The sequence below is a fragment of the Oryzias latipes genome, chromosome 1, assembly GCF_002234675.1.
Source record: "Oryzias latipes chromosome 1, ASM223467v1".
Lineage (NCBI taxonomy): Eukaryota > Metazoa > Chordata > Actinopteri > Beloniformes > Adrianichthyidae > Oryzias > Oryzias latipes.
In genome coordinates this window covers 25,124,421-25,142,548 of record NC_019859.2, presented here as the reverse complement: position 1 = coordinate 25,142,548, position 18,128 = coordinate 25,124,421, and the positions used below count along the sequence as shown (strand labels likewise).

At 40.8% G+C, this 18,128-nt stretch overlaps 1 protein-coding gene across 1 annotated transcript in view; it reads left to right on the top strand.

Moving 5' to 3' along the window:
- LOC101163302 (somatostatin receptor type 5) overlaps positions 1-18,128 on the top strand; it is a 63,259-nt gene that overhangs the window by 28,278 nt on the left and 16,853 nt on the right. The window lies entirely within an intron of this gene.

Sequence of the window (18,128 nt, the reverse complement as noted above, 5' to 3'; positions counted from 1 at the left end):
GGGAGGCAAATTTACTGGTCGCGCATGTGCGACTGGATGTAAAATTCAGTCGCATACTCTCAAATTTTGGTCGCAAAATGCGACCAATTGCTCGCAGTCTGGAGCCCTGGCGAAGGCCTCTGCTATTTCTTTTGGATTGTGAACCATTTTTTTAAGCACGGTATGAACAACTTTAGAAACTAGTAGGCCTGCACGATATTAGAAAAATATGCGATATCAGTGTTTGAAACTGCGATGACGGTATGACTTGCGATAAATGGAAAAATAGAAAAGCAAAAATACCAATACATTTTGGTTTCAGTGTGAGTTTTATTCAAATAATTCAACACAACTTAGATGCCAAAACTAAGATGAATGATTACAAAAAATATATGTAGATGCCCAGGAATAAAATAGGTTGGTGTCTCCTATATTTCCATTTTACTGCAAGTGTTATTAAATAAGACAACATAACTTAAAATCCAAGTCTTATAGCTGTGGGCAAAACATAAATGAACATTGAAGAAAAAAGATAGAGGCCCACAACTTAAACGTGACCTAGTATGAACTATAAAGAACAACATCAGTGTCATTATGGCAAGTTCTTTGAAAGGAAAACCAGCATGTTTACTTTTGATGGTTTCAAACATGTGCGCTGACATGTTACTATGTTTCCTGATGTACTGAAAAGTCTCTCTGAAGGTGAGCTGCTTGCAGGTATGCAGAGATACTTCCTTGCAAGCTTGCTCGGCTGTGAGAATGTAATTTGGTGGAGTTTCCACCATGCCAAGGGGTCTTCTTCACTGTCTAGGGGTGCAGACAGCAGGTAGCTATTAAACTCAGCTTCTACAGCTTGTGACAATTGCGCAACAGATGAACTGGGGAGTGGGCTTGTCTTGAAGAAACTCCCCAGTGACTTTTTTGCCTTTTTCAGCGGAGCACTGGGTGGATCATTGGTCTGGGCTTCTACATCTGTGGAGCTTCTCTCCTAAAACAAAAGCAAAACATGAGAAAAAAAAAGATTTTGGACAAAAGAAACATCTCTGGTAAAAACATGCATGCATGAATAACCTTTTGTGCCACTGCTTCCATTTCTGACAGCACCCTGGTCTTGATGTTCGAGACTTGATCAGTGCTGATATAGCTGGCTTTGAATCTGGGATCCATGAAACACGCCATGTCCAGAAGTTCTTGGGTAGCTGGATTTTCATATTTTGTAATCTAGTAGTCAAGGATTTTTTTCTTGATTGATTTTGTCAAATCACCATCCGCTTCCTTCTCTGCGAGCACTGATGTCTTCGTCAGGTGGAGGACTGGCTTCCCATATGAAACACTAACATAGCTCTCACCTGACAGAGCATCTGTAAAGTCTTGCAGGGGGTGTAATGCCATGTTGACAGATTCCAGTACATCCAGATCCTGCCAAGTAGGAATCAAATGCCTGGATTTCTTGTCTGCTGAGAGAACATCAGAAATGGCCCGCTGCTGTTCCAGGACTCTCTCAATCATCTTCTGCCTGCTACCCCACCTTGTTGGACATTCAGTGACGAGTGTGTGCTCAGGGAGGTTGTGATCCTTCTGTGCTTTTTTCAGAGCAGTGTTGGCTTTCCAGCTGTGACAAAAATGTCCAACTAGCTTTTTACAAAGGCCAATGGCTCGAGCGATGCGGGCATCATCTTTGATGGAATTTTTTTGAATAAGAGGAAGACACACAAAAAAATAACTAATTATTAAACCTGTTTGTAAAAAAAAAACATTTGAAATGTATAATAATTTAAAAATGAATTACAAGTCATTACAAGTGAATAATTAAATCACGACTTGCATGTTCTCGAATTATACTGTCATATTAACATCTTGGAGCTATTCAAAATAGTTTGATAATAATTTACATATTTTTTTCATAAAGATCTATCTTAAATAAACTCACCAATTGCAAGGTGCAGCCTGTGTCCAAAACACTGAAGCCTGACCCACTTGTTGAGCTCCGTGGCTCTAACGACGTTGGGACCGTTGTCCGTGGTGATGCACACCTGTCGCTCTTCGTCAAGTTCCCAGCTTGCCAGCACGTCTAGTAATATGTGCGCTATGTTTTCACTCGTATGCGACTCCGGGAAATACACGGTCTCCAGACAACGCGTTTTTAATTCAAAGTCCGCAGTGAGAAAATGCACCGTAAAACTCAAATACGGTTCAGTCGTGCGGCTTGACCACAGGTCTGTGGTACTTGCAAAAAATCCGGCTTGGCTCAATTCAGACGTAACGGTCTTGCGGCAGGTCTCATACATCTGTGGAATGGCGACTTGTGAAAAGTAATTTCGTGAAGGGATTTGATATCTCTGGTCCATTTTGTCCATCAAATTGACAAAGCCCTGTCGGCTCACTATGTTTATTGGCATCATGTCCTTTGCCAAAAAATGTGAAATGGCCTCTGTTATTTCTTTGTGCCGCTTTGAAGTTTTTTCATAAGGAGTTCCACTCGCAAAACTCTGAAATACAGACGTCTATTGGCCTGCCGAGCTCTTCTTTTTCTCTGACTTAGCAGGTGTTTTGCTCTCCCTAGATGTCATGAACTCTTTAAACAGATCTTCGTGGTTGTATTGAAGGTGATGGTGGAGATTGCTGGTGTTTCCTCGGGTGGTTGCCACAGGTGTTCGGCATGTTTTGCATAGTACCTGTGTTTGGAGAACGTCGCCCGTCCTGAAACCAAAGTACCTCCAAATAATCGACATGCTTTTTTTTTCGCCACGAGCACGTCCTCCGGGATATTGCTGTCAGCCATTGCAAGTCTTGTTTGGTCAAATGTCGGATGAAAAAAGTACGTAGTTTTTTTTTTTTATACTCCCGCACTATGTAGAAGGCGGGTATCTAACATTAGGGGGCTCCAGTTGATTGGGCAATGACACGAAGAGCTCCATACCATTGGTTGAATGCATAAAGGGCTTTATTTGATACGTTGCTTAAAACTACAAAGAGATAGTTTAGCATTTATATAACCTTATTAGGAGGCGACTTATCGCCATTTTGCCTCCTTTTGCGGTATGCATACCGCATTGGCCTGATACTGCGATGACGATAAATTTGCGGTTAATCGTGCAGGCCTAGAAACTAGACAATTTGCCTGAGCCTAATGCTAAGAGTCTGCTAGCTCTGTTGTCCGTTTCTTAGTAGTGCTGTTTTGAGAATCTAAGTGCTCATTCAGCTTTATATGTTAGCATATTTTCCAGGGCTGCCCTTGTTTTTTTAACTTCCATCAGTGTTGTATGTCACCAAGTATTTTTATATTCTAATTTAAGTTGTTTTATTTTGATATCAAGGTTATTTTGATGTATCTGGCAAATTCCTTTTTGAGTTGATGCAATCTGAATAATTTTTCCTCTAAATTCTGCCTTCGCTCCATCCCACAGTTCACCTGGTGAGACTTCGCCATTGTCATTTGTTTCAAAATATTCTCCGATGTAGTGTTTTAGGGTTTGTACAGTTTCTAAATTGGTCAGCAAGGAGACATTTAATGTCCAGTGTTTAAAATAGTTTTCTTTGTCCAGGGTTATATTTAAGACAACTGGAGCATGATCACTCCGTGTTATTTGTTCAATGTGGCAGTCATTAACTCTCTGCATGTATTGTTGGAGGAGGCAAAAGAAGTCTGTTCTTGAGTATCTATTGTGTACATTAGAGTAAAAACTAAAGTTTTTATCAGTTAGGTGTTTATTTCTCCAGGGGTCCACAATTCCAAGTTTTGGAAGTTTTGTGTTTTTAGTTTTGTGAGTAGTTGGGCCTGTCTCAACAGGTGCTTTTTCTAATCAACCATTTTGTACAGTATTAAAATCTCCACACACTAAAAGCATACCTGCAGCCTTCTCATCAATTATATTGGTAATCTTTGTAAAAAACAAAACAAAAACAAAAGCCTGGCTCATAGTCGTTTGGAGCATAGACATTTAAGATTGATATTGGAGTTTCTCCTATGTTACCCGTTATCATAAAATACCTCGCCAATTTGTCTTTAGTAACTGTGTTGATGAAGAAAGGGACTATCTTATTTATTAATATTGCTACTCCTCTTTTTTCCCCCGAAAGAAGCACTGTAAACCTGACCCACCCATTCCCATTTTAATTTTTTGTGTTCCAGTTCAGGTAAGTGGGTCTCCTGCAAAAGAGCAATTGCACATTGTAGCTTCTTTAGCTGAGTCTATATCATTTTCCTTTTAATAGGATGATTTAAACCCCAAACATTGTATATTATTAGCAAGTTGTTCATACTATTTGGCTGATGTTATCATTTCTTTCACTGCTGTGATCTTTTGAGTTTTAACTTGTGTTTTATATATTTCTACTGCCCTCATAGAACCTTTGAAAGACGGCATAAGAAGAAAAACAAAAGAATACGTTTATTATGAGTTCAAATGTAAACAGTGGAGAGTTGTGACAAAAAATAAAACTTCTCCAGAAATGCATAATGTGCTGCAACTATTTAAAGGCGATTAGCTAAACTAGAGTTACTTAAAAGGATAAAAAAATAAAGTAAAATAGAGTACAAAATGAGAGCTTGGGTAAAACGAAGGGAGAGAAAAACTTCCAGCCAGACGGGAAAGTCCCTCCCACCATCAGCTTAACTCTATTTGCATCACCCTAAAGAAAACTTCAAGTCAGCCAGATACCCATTCACTCATTCCCACTGAGTAAATACAGTCTTTTTTAAACACGGTTTTCTAATATTAATCAGTTTATCCTTATTTTAAAAGGTTATCTGTTAAATAAATGATGCAGCCAGTAGGAATGACAAATCTGCTTACTTTTCTGATAGGTGTAGATTATTTTCCATCTCTAAGAAAAATGTCTATGTCCGCATTGCTCATTGTGAGACCTGATGTTTTTAAAAATTTGCACGCTGTCCCAGCTATTGCACATCAGAGCTTTCTGAAAACCTTCACGTTGCTCATCTTTCTCAACATCCCATCTCTCAGAGGGTCGGGGCTGCATCTGCAAGGGTGGCAAATGTTTTGATGCCCGGATTGCAGGTGGATTTTCAGGTGTGCAGGAAATGTGCATTGAGCTTTCACTTTTTTCTCTTGCAGCTGTTATGTAGCCCACTTATAAAAAGCATTTAATTTTCCTAATGGAAATTAAAGGGTTAATTTTTCATTTGCGGTACAGATGGTTTGGCCCTCCAGCAAGGTTATAATAGTTTCGGATTTTTTATTAGTTTTAGTTTTTATTTAGTTTTGAATTTTTGTTTTTAAATTTATTTCGTTTTAATTAGTTTTTAGAGGCTGCTTTACTAGTTTTTATTTTTTGAAATTGCTTCGTTTTAGTTTAGTTTTTATTAGTTTTAGTGTTAGTTTTAGTTTTTTTTTTGTAAATTAGGATATTTGTCAGGTGCATGATTCAAAATCACCAGAATAAGTATTGTATGATAAAAACGCAATCAAAGATACATTTTGAAACACTTATTATTCAGAGGACACAAGGACAACCATCCTTAAATTAAAATACAACAGCCGATAACAGCATTACGTTATCTGCTCTGGCTTCTTTTTCGGGGGAGGGCGGGCGACAGGCTAGCTTGTCTAGGTACTTTTGATTTGCGTTGTTGTGTGCGCTTTTTAAATGTACTTTAAGATTCGTAGGGTTTTTCCCTTTGAGGAGCGTTCCACAAATTTTGTCTCCTGCTTCGACTACAAGGCACTTACTTTAGTTTTCGACGCTGTTATATTCAAAAAAGTCCCAAATAGGACTCTCCCGCTTTCTCCCAACTTTTACTGCAGCCATCACGCTCATGTAAATGTCTATGACAACGCTAGCCGGCAGTGTCCGACAGACATCATGTGACGTCACAGACTACGTGATGCCGTAAGGTTCAGATTAAAGCCCTGCGCGGGACTATTTTCTTCATCCCGCGCCCGCTGAATTTCTGACCAATCCCGCCCGCTCCCGCAACGTATGTGTTACACTCCCGCCCACACCCGCAATATGTATGTCCACTCCCGCCCGCACCCGCAAAACTCATAGAATTTAGTCCCGCAAGTAATAGAGATGCATTGATTTTGTATTGTCTCCCGTCCCGCAGGAAAAAAACACGTATTTGTATTGATATTATTAAAGAGATTCATGTCCCTCCTCCAGCCTCATCCTTTATGCATTCCTCTTGTGTAATTTGCAACTTAATTATTAAATATATTTTCACAAATCCCGTTCGGTTAAAAGTGTGCGTGTGTGCGCGTGCAGACAGACGGCCTGAAGCGCGCTCTTAGTAAGAGGCGGGGCGGGGCGCACCCCCAACAACAGGTTAGATGACAGAGGCCATTGGGCGTCTCTACCTGGTGCGTTCACAGAGCTTCAGTACATTAGAATCCAACAGCCGCTCAGCCTAACGTAGTCCGCTAATATATATTCATGAGATATTCATGGCAGCACTGATCCCGCAGGGTTTTTTTTCTGCCGCCCGCTCCCGCCCGCAGCACAATTCAAACCGCCCAATCCCGCGAGATTTGGGTTGGGTCCGGCGGGACCCAATCCCAATGCAGCCCTCTAGTTCAGATACACAGTAAAACTAGCAGGGTGAAGTAAATAGACTTTATTTCAACCCAAAAGACTTATGTATTAACAAAAACGAAAGTATTAACGAAAACGAAGTATTTTTTGGGGTTAATATTATTTAGTTTCAGTTAGTTTTATACACACAACAAACAGTTTTGGTTAGTTTTCGTTTTTTTAAAAACTCTCGTTTTTATTTTTATTTCAGTTAACGAAAATGTTTTTTCAGTTCTAGTTTTAGTTTTTTCGTTCGTTTTCGTTAACTATAATAACCTTGCCCTCCAGGCATACCATGCAGGGCTCTGTGGAGGGTGCCATCTTGTGTCTGCGTGTTTTTTTCTTGCAAGCACGAGGCAGAGAAGGAGCTGCGTGACCAGCAGAGAAAGATCGGCAGTGTTATAGACGGAAGAAGAAAAATAAGTTGAAGAATTAAAAGAAGCTACTTTTTGTTTTTTGAGATCGGTTACGTTGTGTGCCGAAAGAACATTTTCAGAGCGGCTACGTTGTGAACGTGTCGTGTTTAAGAATTCTTGGAAACTCCGGTGAGTAGGAAAGAGTTGTATATGGAGCTGACGGTTATGTTTTAAATTAAATTCTGTTAAAAAAGGGAACAAAACAATTCGGAGTATGTAGAAAATGTTAATTTCTGTATTAACTGTGTTATTAATGTTTACTTTATTTGATTTCTTTCTGGTATACGTATGCGCTAATATGTATTTTTGAAAAGTTAATTGAAAAGGTGGTTGAAGTATTCATTGTTTAAAAAGAATTGTATTATACCATGATTATAATAAGTTTATTTGTTAAAACTTTATTCATACAGTTATTTTTTCAGATTTGTGGAAAGGGAAATTCCTTTTACTAATAGTAATACTTGTTAAAAGGATTACTGAATTTTTTGTTTGTAAATTGGTTTTGGTGAACTACTAAAAAAAAATGAAAACCATAAAAAAAAAAAAAAAATCCAAATTACAGGGAAAAGATATTGAGTTTATTGAAAGATGAGATGGGCTGCACGGTGGCGCAGTGGTTAGCGCTCTTGTCTCACAGCAAGAAGGCCCCCGGGGCCTGGGGGACATGAAAAACACAACATTAATGGGGGACCTTTCTGTGTGGAGTTTGCATGTTCTCCCCGTGCCTGCGTGGGTTTTCTCCGGGGTCTCCGGCTTCCTCCCACCATCCAAAAACATGCTACATAGGTTGATTGGCAACTCTAAATTGTCCATAGGTGTGAGTGTGAGAGTGAATGGATGTGTGATTGAGGATATTCCACCCTGCGACAGACTGGCGACCAGTCCAGGGCATCCCTTGCCTACGCCCAAGTGGCCGGGATAGGCTCCGGCAACCCCGTGACCCCGAAAGGGAATAAACGGTTAAGAAGATGAATGAATGAATGAATGAAAGATGAGATCTCACTTGAAATATAGATTATAATGTGTCTGATTTATTCTGTACTATGTGCAGAATTGTTTTGATGACCCTCAATTGTAGCTCGGACTACAATTCTTCGTTGGAAGTCGATGGCGAGCCAGGCGTAGAACGAGAGTATCCTGTTGAAGATTGAAGTACAGTGTGACCAGCTGTTACTGATTCCCATCAACAGGATTGAACCCAATCTGACAGGACAAGAGATAAGGAATATTCCTATGCACATTCACTTATCCTACCCGGATAGAGAACAAATTGAGTGCACAAACGAGACAAAGGACAATTTATTTTATACAATTTTTTTATAAAGCTGATTTATTTTGTAAAAGAAATTCAGTTTAGGAAGAAATTATTATTTATGTTGTTGTTCTATTTTGTGTTGTGAAAGGTAATGGAATAAACCTGCCCTCTGTTATTTAAACACATTGTTGTTTTTTCTTCTCTTCGTAAATAGAACCTAGTAACTTTGTGTAGCTTTTGCTGGTTAAGTTGACACAAGTGCTACAGTTAAATCACCTCTCGCACTTGTTTGCATTTCTTTTGCACATCTGTAGTCCTGGTCAAAGAAAATCCGTTGTTCTTCCTATGTCACTTCCCTCTTTTTCCATGCTGTTTGGAGGATTCTGTCTTTAATTCTGAAGTCGTAGAACCGAACTTTAATGGATCTGGGGGGGCTGTATTGGTGGGGTTTCAGAGAGGGCATAGATCCTGGTCTGCCGGCAGCCCAAGAAACGATCGTATCAGGTTGGTGATGCAAACTAACATATTATCTTTCTCTTCCCCCTCTTTAACTCCAAATATGCAGGGTTATTTCTCCTTACTCCAGATTCGAGATCCTTGCAACTAGCCGTAAGCTTTGCATCTCTGTGTAACAAGTAGCGCATAGCTCAATCATGTCAGAGTGTTTTAGGGTAAATGGCGTATACTTAAATAGCGCCTTTCTTCCTACAAGGACAAAGCGCTTTACAGTCACCGACCCATTCGCCCAGTCACACACACATTCACTCACTGGTGGCTGCTCTGCTGCCAAAAACAGGCGGCCGCCAACCACCAGAGGCAAGGTGGGGTTCAGTGTCTTGCCCAAGGACACTTCAACTCATGGGCGTGCAAGGCAGGAATCGAACCTGCAATCTTACGAACATGGGTCGACCGCCCTACCTCTGCACCACGGCCGCCCCGCTTTATCCTCCATGTTGCTCACCCTCTGTTCAGTTTCGGCGTTCCGCTGTTCTAATTTGGAGGTGCGCTGCAGCACGTCTTGGAGATTCCACTCTAGACAGTGAGGCTTTAGTCTCCTGGGAAGCATCCATGTGCTCTTTATGTAGGTTTTTTAGTTCAGCTACCATCTCTGCCATGTTGTCCTTTTCAGCCATGCGGTACAAGCCATCGGTGTTGCGTTTTTTGTCCTCTCTTTTCTGGATTTTGCCTTTCTCTTCGGTTTCTCTTTTGGGTGCTGACATTGCAAGCTTTTAAATTCTTAAGTTTTTTTCTATGTTGAGTATTGAAGTGTTAGCTGGTTTGACTTCTTTTGGAGGGATTTTGCCCGGAGCAGAGGCGTTATGCTGTTACTCCTGCCATATTGTCATAACCGGTGAATTACTTTCTGGCTCAGCTCTCTCCGTACCACAATGGACCAGAACAGCGATTGCATAACGGCAGACGTGGCACAAATCCGCCTGTCAATCTCACACCCCTTCGACTGAGTTTCAAAGCCCAGGCTTTGTGTGGATTTTTGCCCAACTATGTCTAGCCGGTATCTCCCAGAGAGGTGACGTTCCATGTACCAAAAGCCAAGTTCTGTGACTGAGTTACCCACCTTCAACTGCCACCCAAACCACACTGCACCCGCACCTTTTGAGTTCTCTTAAGGCCCGTACACACCGGGACGAATATTCGCCAGGCGTTATTCGCCAGCGTTTTTCGCCACGTTTTTTGTGTTCACACCCAGGCGATTTTCGCTGACGATGAGTGGAGTGAACATGCAATTTCATTCCCTGACATTAGATGGCGCTTAATGTAAAACAGAAATACTCCTGTACACAAGGTGGCGCTGCGCAACTTTACGCTTCTTAAAGTCGCTTTTCACTCAGAAGAAGAGAGCAAGTACTTACACGCTTGTCAGAATCAAACAAAGAAAACATGAATATTTCAAGCACCAGTAGCTCCAACTGGTGCTTGGTTCGGGGATGTTTTAGAATGTCCGTCATTATTGCTTCGCGGCTGTGTAGACGCTACTTGGCGTCTATCTTCTTCGCTGGTATGTGTGCTCAGCAAGGCCGACCTTACAGAATCTTTATTTTTACATCTCATAAAGGGTTGTCTGAGGGGAGCTGGTTTAGCTCGTGCTGGTTTGCGGCGCCTTCCGTCCATGAAACCAGGGTTCAACTCCGGGCTGGTTCCTGTTCCCTTCTCTACTTCTGTGCCGGTCCCAAGTCCGGTTGCTTTGAGAGGGTTGCGTCAGGAAGGGCATCCGGCGTAAAACATTGCCAAGTTTACCATGCGACTCGTTCGCTGTGGCGACCCCTGATGGGAAAAGCCCAAAGGGAAACAACAACAACAACAACAACAACAACATAAAGGGTGGTCTGAACTGAACTGTTTTGCTCGTCACCCAGGACCTGTCTGCCATGGGAAACCCAACCAAATCCCCAGACAGCTTAGTCCCTGGGATCGCTTAAACTCTCAAACCCCTCCACCACATCTAATAAATTTAATTATTAATATTGAACTATTTAATTATTAAGTATGAGTTTTGTCATTCGTCTGTGGGTATCAAAAAAATGTCATCCTCTGGGTATGACCTTTGTTCTGACAATAGACAAAAAAAATAAATGAGAATGGATGGATAGTACTGTAATTAATACACATGCTATATTGAAGACTAAATATTTAGTTGAGCACTTGTTAAAATGTTGATGGAGCCAGTTTAGCTCGTGCTGGTTTACGGCACCTTCCGTCCGTGAAACAAGGGTTCGAATCTGGGCTGCTCCCCATTCCCTTCTCTGCTTCTGTGCCGGTCCCAAGCCCGAATAAATAGAGAGGGTTGCATCAGGAAGGGCATCCGGCGTTAAACATTGCCAAGTTAACCATGCATCTCATCCTCGAAAGAGTGGTTGATTCGCTGTGGCGACCCCTGATGGGAAGAGCCGAAAGGGAAAGAAGACTTGTTAAAAATGTTGACCTTGAAGCCACTCACTTCCTCTGCAGGTTGTTTTTACTTAGCTGTGGCCTGAAATGATTATATGTTACACAGGCATCAGTGAAAATTGCAATAAGGAGGAAGTGTCTTTTCTCCCAACCATGTAATGGTTGGGAGAAAAGTGGCCTTGCACACAGTCAACATTACGGTCGCTGACAAATTAGATCTTTAGATAGTTAATTCAAAAGCATGCTATCCATTTGTGACGGGCTCTTACATCTGTAAAGGATAATCACCATCAGAAATCTGACAGGTCAAAGTTTAATTAAGGCTTCGTTTTATGATTTGAAAAAGATGCAGTTTCTGTGGAAACACAGCTGTAGCCCTAATGGAAACTGAGCACACTAATAAAGCAAGGATTCTTTGAGCTTGTAGTGTCTTTTTTTGTGTCAGCACAAAAGTAGTTTAAGACGCTTCTAGTTTACCTATTATAAAAGATGATAGACACTTATGCCAAAAAAGGAAAATGACTTAAATAAACCTTTATCGATAACTTCCATTGAGATAAATATCAAAATGCCTTTTTTGTAGAAACTTTACTGGCACAAACAAGTGGGGAATTTGTACAAAGTCAGTCCAAAGCCAAAGCATAATACAACTGGTGAGACCTCACTTTTGAAAAAGACCTAAAGAAATCATGCATCAAATATATGAATTTGGAACAAGTGCAGTCAAACCAGGTTTAAGTTAAAGTAGATAAAAGATAAAAGTAATGCAACCTTATTTATGCAGTTCATCCCATAGGATTTCCAGGCTGAGACTTCTGGGAGCTGCAGCTCTTCAAACATCGGTTTAGATCTCCTAACAGAAGAATTATTAAAAAGCAGATCTGATCGACGTATTCCTTCAAATCCCATGAGAAAAATATTAAAATATAAGTATTAGAAGCGAGCTATCATTTCTTTAATGCGTTTTTAGTAGCATTTGTTTCACCTAGCGAGAGATATGATGTACTCTGTATTTTAGTTTACTGTGTGCTTTTTGAGAGATAAACAGAGCACTGTCAAGCAGGTTATTCCAAAACCTAAGCTCAGCTATGTTGTAATGCTGAAAGAGTTTTGGGCATCGTGTCCCAAAACTAATGAGCTCATTACTGTTAGAGGTCCTCCAATGGCCCGGCCACAAGGATGAATGAAAATGTAAAAACAAATTTAAAGCCGATGTTCTTGAAGTTTACTTATAAAAAAAAAAAACTTGCTGATAATATGACTGTAATTGGAACCAATGAAGGTTAAAATGCCATTATTTAGAGACTTTGAAGAAAATAGTGCTTTTGATGTTTTCAACATGTTCTTGTAGTATTTTTTTGATGAGAGAGGACATATAAAGAAAATTACGCTTAAAACTACATTTATGATTATTTTTTTATTCCAAATTGTTGCGAATCAGCAGCAGACAAAACAAAATTGTATTCATTGCGTAGGAAAAACACTGGACGGCTTCAAGTTCCCTGCTCTTCTCCATTCCAATCCAATGCATCCACTTGTAGACGCTTAGATCCACCTATGTCTTTGTTTTCCTCGTCTGAGCTGGCATCTGGCTCAAAACTGTACAGCTGAATTGCTCCAACATTGCTTGTTATTTTTGTTGCACAAGTAATGTTAGCTAGCGACCATAAGCTTTTGCTGGATCATGCAAACAGAGCTCTCAGCAACGGGAAGGGAAAGGGGGCAGGTTTGGTCCACGCCAGCTGTTTTACCAACACCTCAGAGGCCTATTTCTAATGAGCCACTGCTGATGTGCAGAAACTGTATCTTAAATAAACAAATAAACTTAAATGCAGCGCTAGACCCCACCCTTGGTGACTGTCTCTCCGCCCTGGCACATGACTCGGCCTCTGTCTGCAGCTGGCTGACCGCCTCCTAGCTGCCCGTTCGCCTGGGAGATGAGGCGCCCACTGAGGCTGGCTGGGGAGCCGGTTACCTGGAGGGAGTCCTCTCCCACGGTTGTGCCCATCCGCCTGCTCCTTCCGCTCCCACCCTAACAAATTATGCACACACGTACGTAGGGCTCCGGGAATTAGATGGGTGGGATATGCTGGCAGGGTTCACTGGGGAACGACTCTCTTTGGGGCTTCGTCGGCACCCACCCTCCATTCCACTTTTACTTGCATATTCCAAATGTTCATTTGTAAGACTCAGCATTAAATGAGAGTATTTACAAAGATTATTCAGGGATCTCCTTCTTTAACTGTATGTGCTTATTTCTTTTTCTCTATTTATACAAAACACAACACAATGATGTTTCCCAGTTACGTTGTTATTTTGAAATATACATATGTACAAAAAAGCTCACCCTTAGTGAAACCACCACCCAAATACACAATGAGAGTATGGGATCTTACCGGGTCTGTCCGATTTCTGTATGACTGGAGCAGGAGCTTTGTTCGCATGATCAGCGGTAAATCGGACCTGTTCCCAGTGTACTCCGGCAGGGCTGCCCTTTATCACCGGTTCTGTTCATAGTCTTTATGGACAGAATTTCTAGGCTAGTGGCTGGTGGGGGTCTGATTTGGGGACCACAGGATTTCCTCTCTACCCTTTGCAGATGATGTTGTCCTGTTGGCTTTGCGGCTTTGTCCAACCAGGATCTCCAGCATGCATTGGAGTGGTTTGCGGCTGAACGTAAAGCGGCTGGGATGAAGGTCATCACTGCTAAATCTGCGGCCATAGTTCTTGACTGGAAAAAGGTAATTTGCCCTCTCTAGGGGTTGGAGTGCTCCTGCCCCAGGTGGAGGAGTTTAAGTATCTTGGGGTCTTGTTCACTAGTGGGGGAAGATTGGAGCGTGAGATCGACAGGCGGATTGATGCGGCAACCGCCGTTATTTGGTCACTGTACCAGTTCATTCTGGTGAAGAGAGAGCTGAGCCAGAGAGCAAAGCTCTCAATTTACCGGTCGATTGTTGTTCCAATATTCACCTATGGTCATGAGCTCTGGTTCATGACCAAAACAACGAGGTCCCGAATACAAACGGCTGAAGGGTAGTTTGGCACTCCCTTAGTGGGGCCCCTCCGGCCCGGTCACCTGGAGAGAGCTCGGAATAGAGCCACTGCTTCTCCACATTGAGAGGTGCCAGTTGACGTGGCTTGGGCGTCCGATTCGGATGCCACCTAGATGCCTCCCTGGGGAGGTGCTCCGGTCATTTCCCACTGGGCGGAGGCTCCGGGGAACACCCAGGACACTGCTGGAGAGACTACTCTCTCAGATTCTGCTCAGATTCTGAGATTCTTAAACTGAACCATAATTTATTCCCTACCTCCTTGGCTCCCCCCTATTGCTCCAATTGTAGGGGCATTTGGAGCTGTAGGGGTGTCTGAACTTTGTTTTTTAAGGGGTTGATCCGTGTTGTGCATGTGACGTGGAGAAGAAACAGTGCCAACCACTGCTCCACCGTGCAGCCCACCAAAAATGATATAAATGTTAAATTTCTCATGAAATTATTGTGAAAAATTGCCAAACCTCAACTCCCTTCTCCTATGAATTCATTGTATGTTGAGGGAATTGCATGGATGGGTGTGTGTCACAGAACCAAAATATCAACAATTTATTTGTTTTAAATATCGAACCTTAAAAAACACACATTTTTATTTCAAATCTCCAAACCTTCAGTATCTTCACTAAACAGACGTGTTTGGGGTGCACAGATACATCATGCATCTATCTCCTGACACACAATGGTCAGTGTTAGGACCACAGACTCTTCAGTGGCATTCATTCCTTTTCTCATTTGTCTCTTTGATGTGTTCCATTTATTGTGCTTTAAGCCTTGTCTGGACCTCAAAGTACCATAGCAACATGTCAGGGGACACTTTTGGTGAAACTGAACATACAATGGGAGACAAAAGAGAGAATACATTTTGGGAAGAAAGATTGTCTGTCTGCTGCTATTGTGTTTGTCAGAGATTAGGACAGAAAGCTGATGCCAGGAAGGGGGAAATCTGAAGGGTAAGGGAAAGAGTGTGTTCGTAATTAAGTAAGACCTCTGTGTGCGCATTTGTTACAGGCTTCCTCTACTAATATTAGTGAGGTTAAAGAAATGTAAATTTGGATGAAATTATTTAGAATATCCATCCTTTTTCAAAACCTATTTTGTTCCTTTTGGGGTCACGGGGCTGTCGGAGCCCAACCCGGCCACTTGCCGGGCAGAAGGCAGGGTACACCCTGAATAGGTCCCCAGTCTGTCGCAGGGCCACAATTACACACCCATACACATTTGCAGTCACACCTAGGGATAATTGAGATTAACCAATTAACCTATAAAGCATGTTTTTGGACAGTGGGAGGAAGCTGGAGTCCTTCGGAGAAAACCCATGAATGCACAGAGAGAACATGCAAACCTCACACAGAAAGGTCCAGCATTGATGATTCTATTTGAGGTCCCCCAGGCGGGACTTAAACCAGGGCCTTCTTGTTGTGAGGCAACAGCGCTAACCACTCTTGAAAATATATTGCTATGTAAAACCTATAGATTTTTTTAAGCAGGAATATTTGGTTAAATCTTTTTTTATTTAAATATTTAAAAAAAGACCCTTTAAAATATTTGAATATCATGGAGAAGTGTATTATTTTCCATAATTATATTAAAAAAGAGACATTTCATCACTTCTCACTTAAGCCCCTGTTTTTGTCGATTTTATGAGCTGGAAACCCAGTTTATGTCGAAATAAATAAATGTTTGGGCTCTGAATCTATATCCTATGAAAGTGTTAAAATTATGTAAATGAATACACTTCTATGACATATTCAAACTTTTTTTTGGAAGGGGGTTTACACTTAAATTCGATTTTTTGTTCAATTTAAGTTTAAGTTTTTTTGTTTTTTTTTATATTTTATGAAAATGTTCTATATGAATTTGATGACTAAATGCATTTGTGACTTTTACAAATAAAATTCACCAGAGTTGAGCAGAATTAATTTAAGGCTCTGTGGGAGATAAGAAAAGATATGTAGAATGATTACAGGTGCTAATGGCAGTTTTATAAACTGTACAAACGGCTACTTTTTCTTTCCACTTTTATTAAATATATATTTCTAATGTATACATGCAAAGTCAATGCTTTTTAGCATGGCTTTTGTAATATGAGATTTGCAGCTTTGATATGAGGGACTTAGGATTTTCGGTCATTTTGAAAATACACTGTTGTTTTTTGCCCACAACATCCTTCCACAGTCCAGAAAAAAATGTGTGGTGTTGAAGCACACTAAAGTAGAATCTAAATCATTTACTGAAATGAGCATGCAGTTGTTTTTCTCTCTGCTGCTCTTTCTCTAACAGCTGTGATTATCTCAATCTCCCCATGTCCCTAAACTAGATAAAGCAAGTGTTGGAAATGAGTAGATGGATATAAGGTTTCTTTGATAAAGTCTCTTCTGAAATTTCTATTTTCATTCTCCTAACTCATCACATTGACTGCTGATATTTATTTTTTTCCCACTGAAGCAATATGTTGCCTCTGCTGATCTGTATGTGTTTCATTTTACAGTTTCTCCTCTCTCTGTTGCAGTTATAGTCACTATACCATTACCAAATAAATGCAACTCCCTTCTGTCCTATTTAATTTTAATCAGGATCAGTGTCCATGAACTCATCTGATTATCTCACCAGTAGCACTGCTCAACATTACATTCATCCAGATCCTCATCACCACCTTCATCTTTGCTTCATCACCACAAATGACTCATTAGGGGGTATTTTCCTCTACACACAAGGAATTATTACATGGTTTAGGGTGATGATCTCTTGAAGGCTCATTAGTGTTTGTTGAAAGTCTGCTTATTGCAAATCTGGTTAAAGACCCACTCCAATGAAAATGGTGCTTTTGGCGTTTTAAACATGTTCTTGTAGCATTTTTCTTATGATAGAGAACGTATATAAAATAAAATAAGCCCAAAATGCATTCCTGCGTATTTCTTTATTTAAATCATTGTGAATCAGGAGCAGAGGAAAAAAATGTAGTTGGAAAAACCTTGTAGTTGTGACATAGAAGCTCTAATCCACAAGCTCTCTCCTCCATTCTGATGCATCCACTTCTAACTAGTTTCGGGGTCAGCAAAGTTTATGGCATGAAGTGCCAATTTGAAATTTTCTCCTTAACAACTGTCCCACTACTAACTGTAATGCAAACTCTAATACAAAGAAATACAAAAACATTTTCAATATATCTGAAATTGTATTTTATTCACAAACAGCAGAGATAGCTTTTTAAAACATAAAACTCAAAAAGTGCTTTCATAAAAATATTTTACGGTAAGGTTGAGGTTGAAATAGATTTCCAGCTATGCTTGTTTGAAACAAAAAGTACTGCATCTTTGGTATATAAGACCTACAGCAATAAGAAATAAGAAGTGGCAATATTTATATAGGCGGCCGGGGTCACAGAAGCAGCACTGTGTGAATAGACCCTTTACTTTGCCATCATACACCCCTGCCCCAGGTTGCGGACCCCTGGACTAGATCTTAGTACATCTTGGTTTTCCTCATCTTTAAAACAGTAAAGTTCCAATATTTCTCTTGATTTTTGTTGCATAGGTCATTTTAAGTTGGGGATAAAAGGGGCTGTAAGCTAGCAGAAGAGAGTGCAAATGGAGATGGGTGATGCAGATGGATGATGGGAAGTGGGGGTAGACTGACTCCGCACCAACAGTCCTGCACCGTCCTCCACAACTCAGAGGGGAATTTCTGATGAGCTACTGTCACTTTGCGGAAACTGTCCTAGAAAATGACACGTTTTTTTTTCTTTTTCCTTTGGCTAAAAATGTCATAATCATAATTAAAAGACCACTGGGTACACTTTTGAAATATATCAAAAGATGATCGGAGTGGGACTTTAGGTTAGTTTTAAAGCAGGACAGGATTTCTGTTTTGAACGTAATATTGTATCTTTGTTTCGGCCACCATTTGAAAATAAATAATTTAGTTTGCTGCTGAAACCCAAGCCTATGTGGAATTTTTTGGCAAAAACCGGCCTCTCTTCTCAGCAGGAGA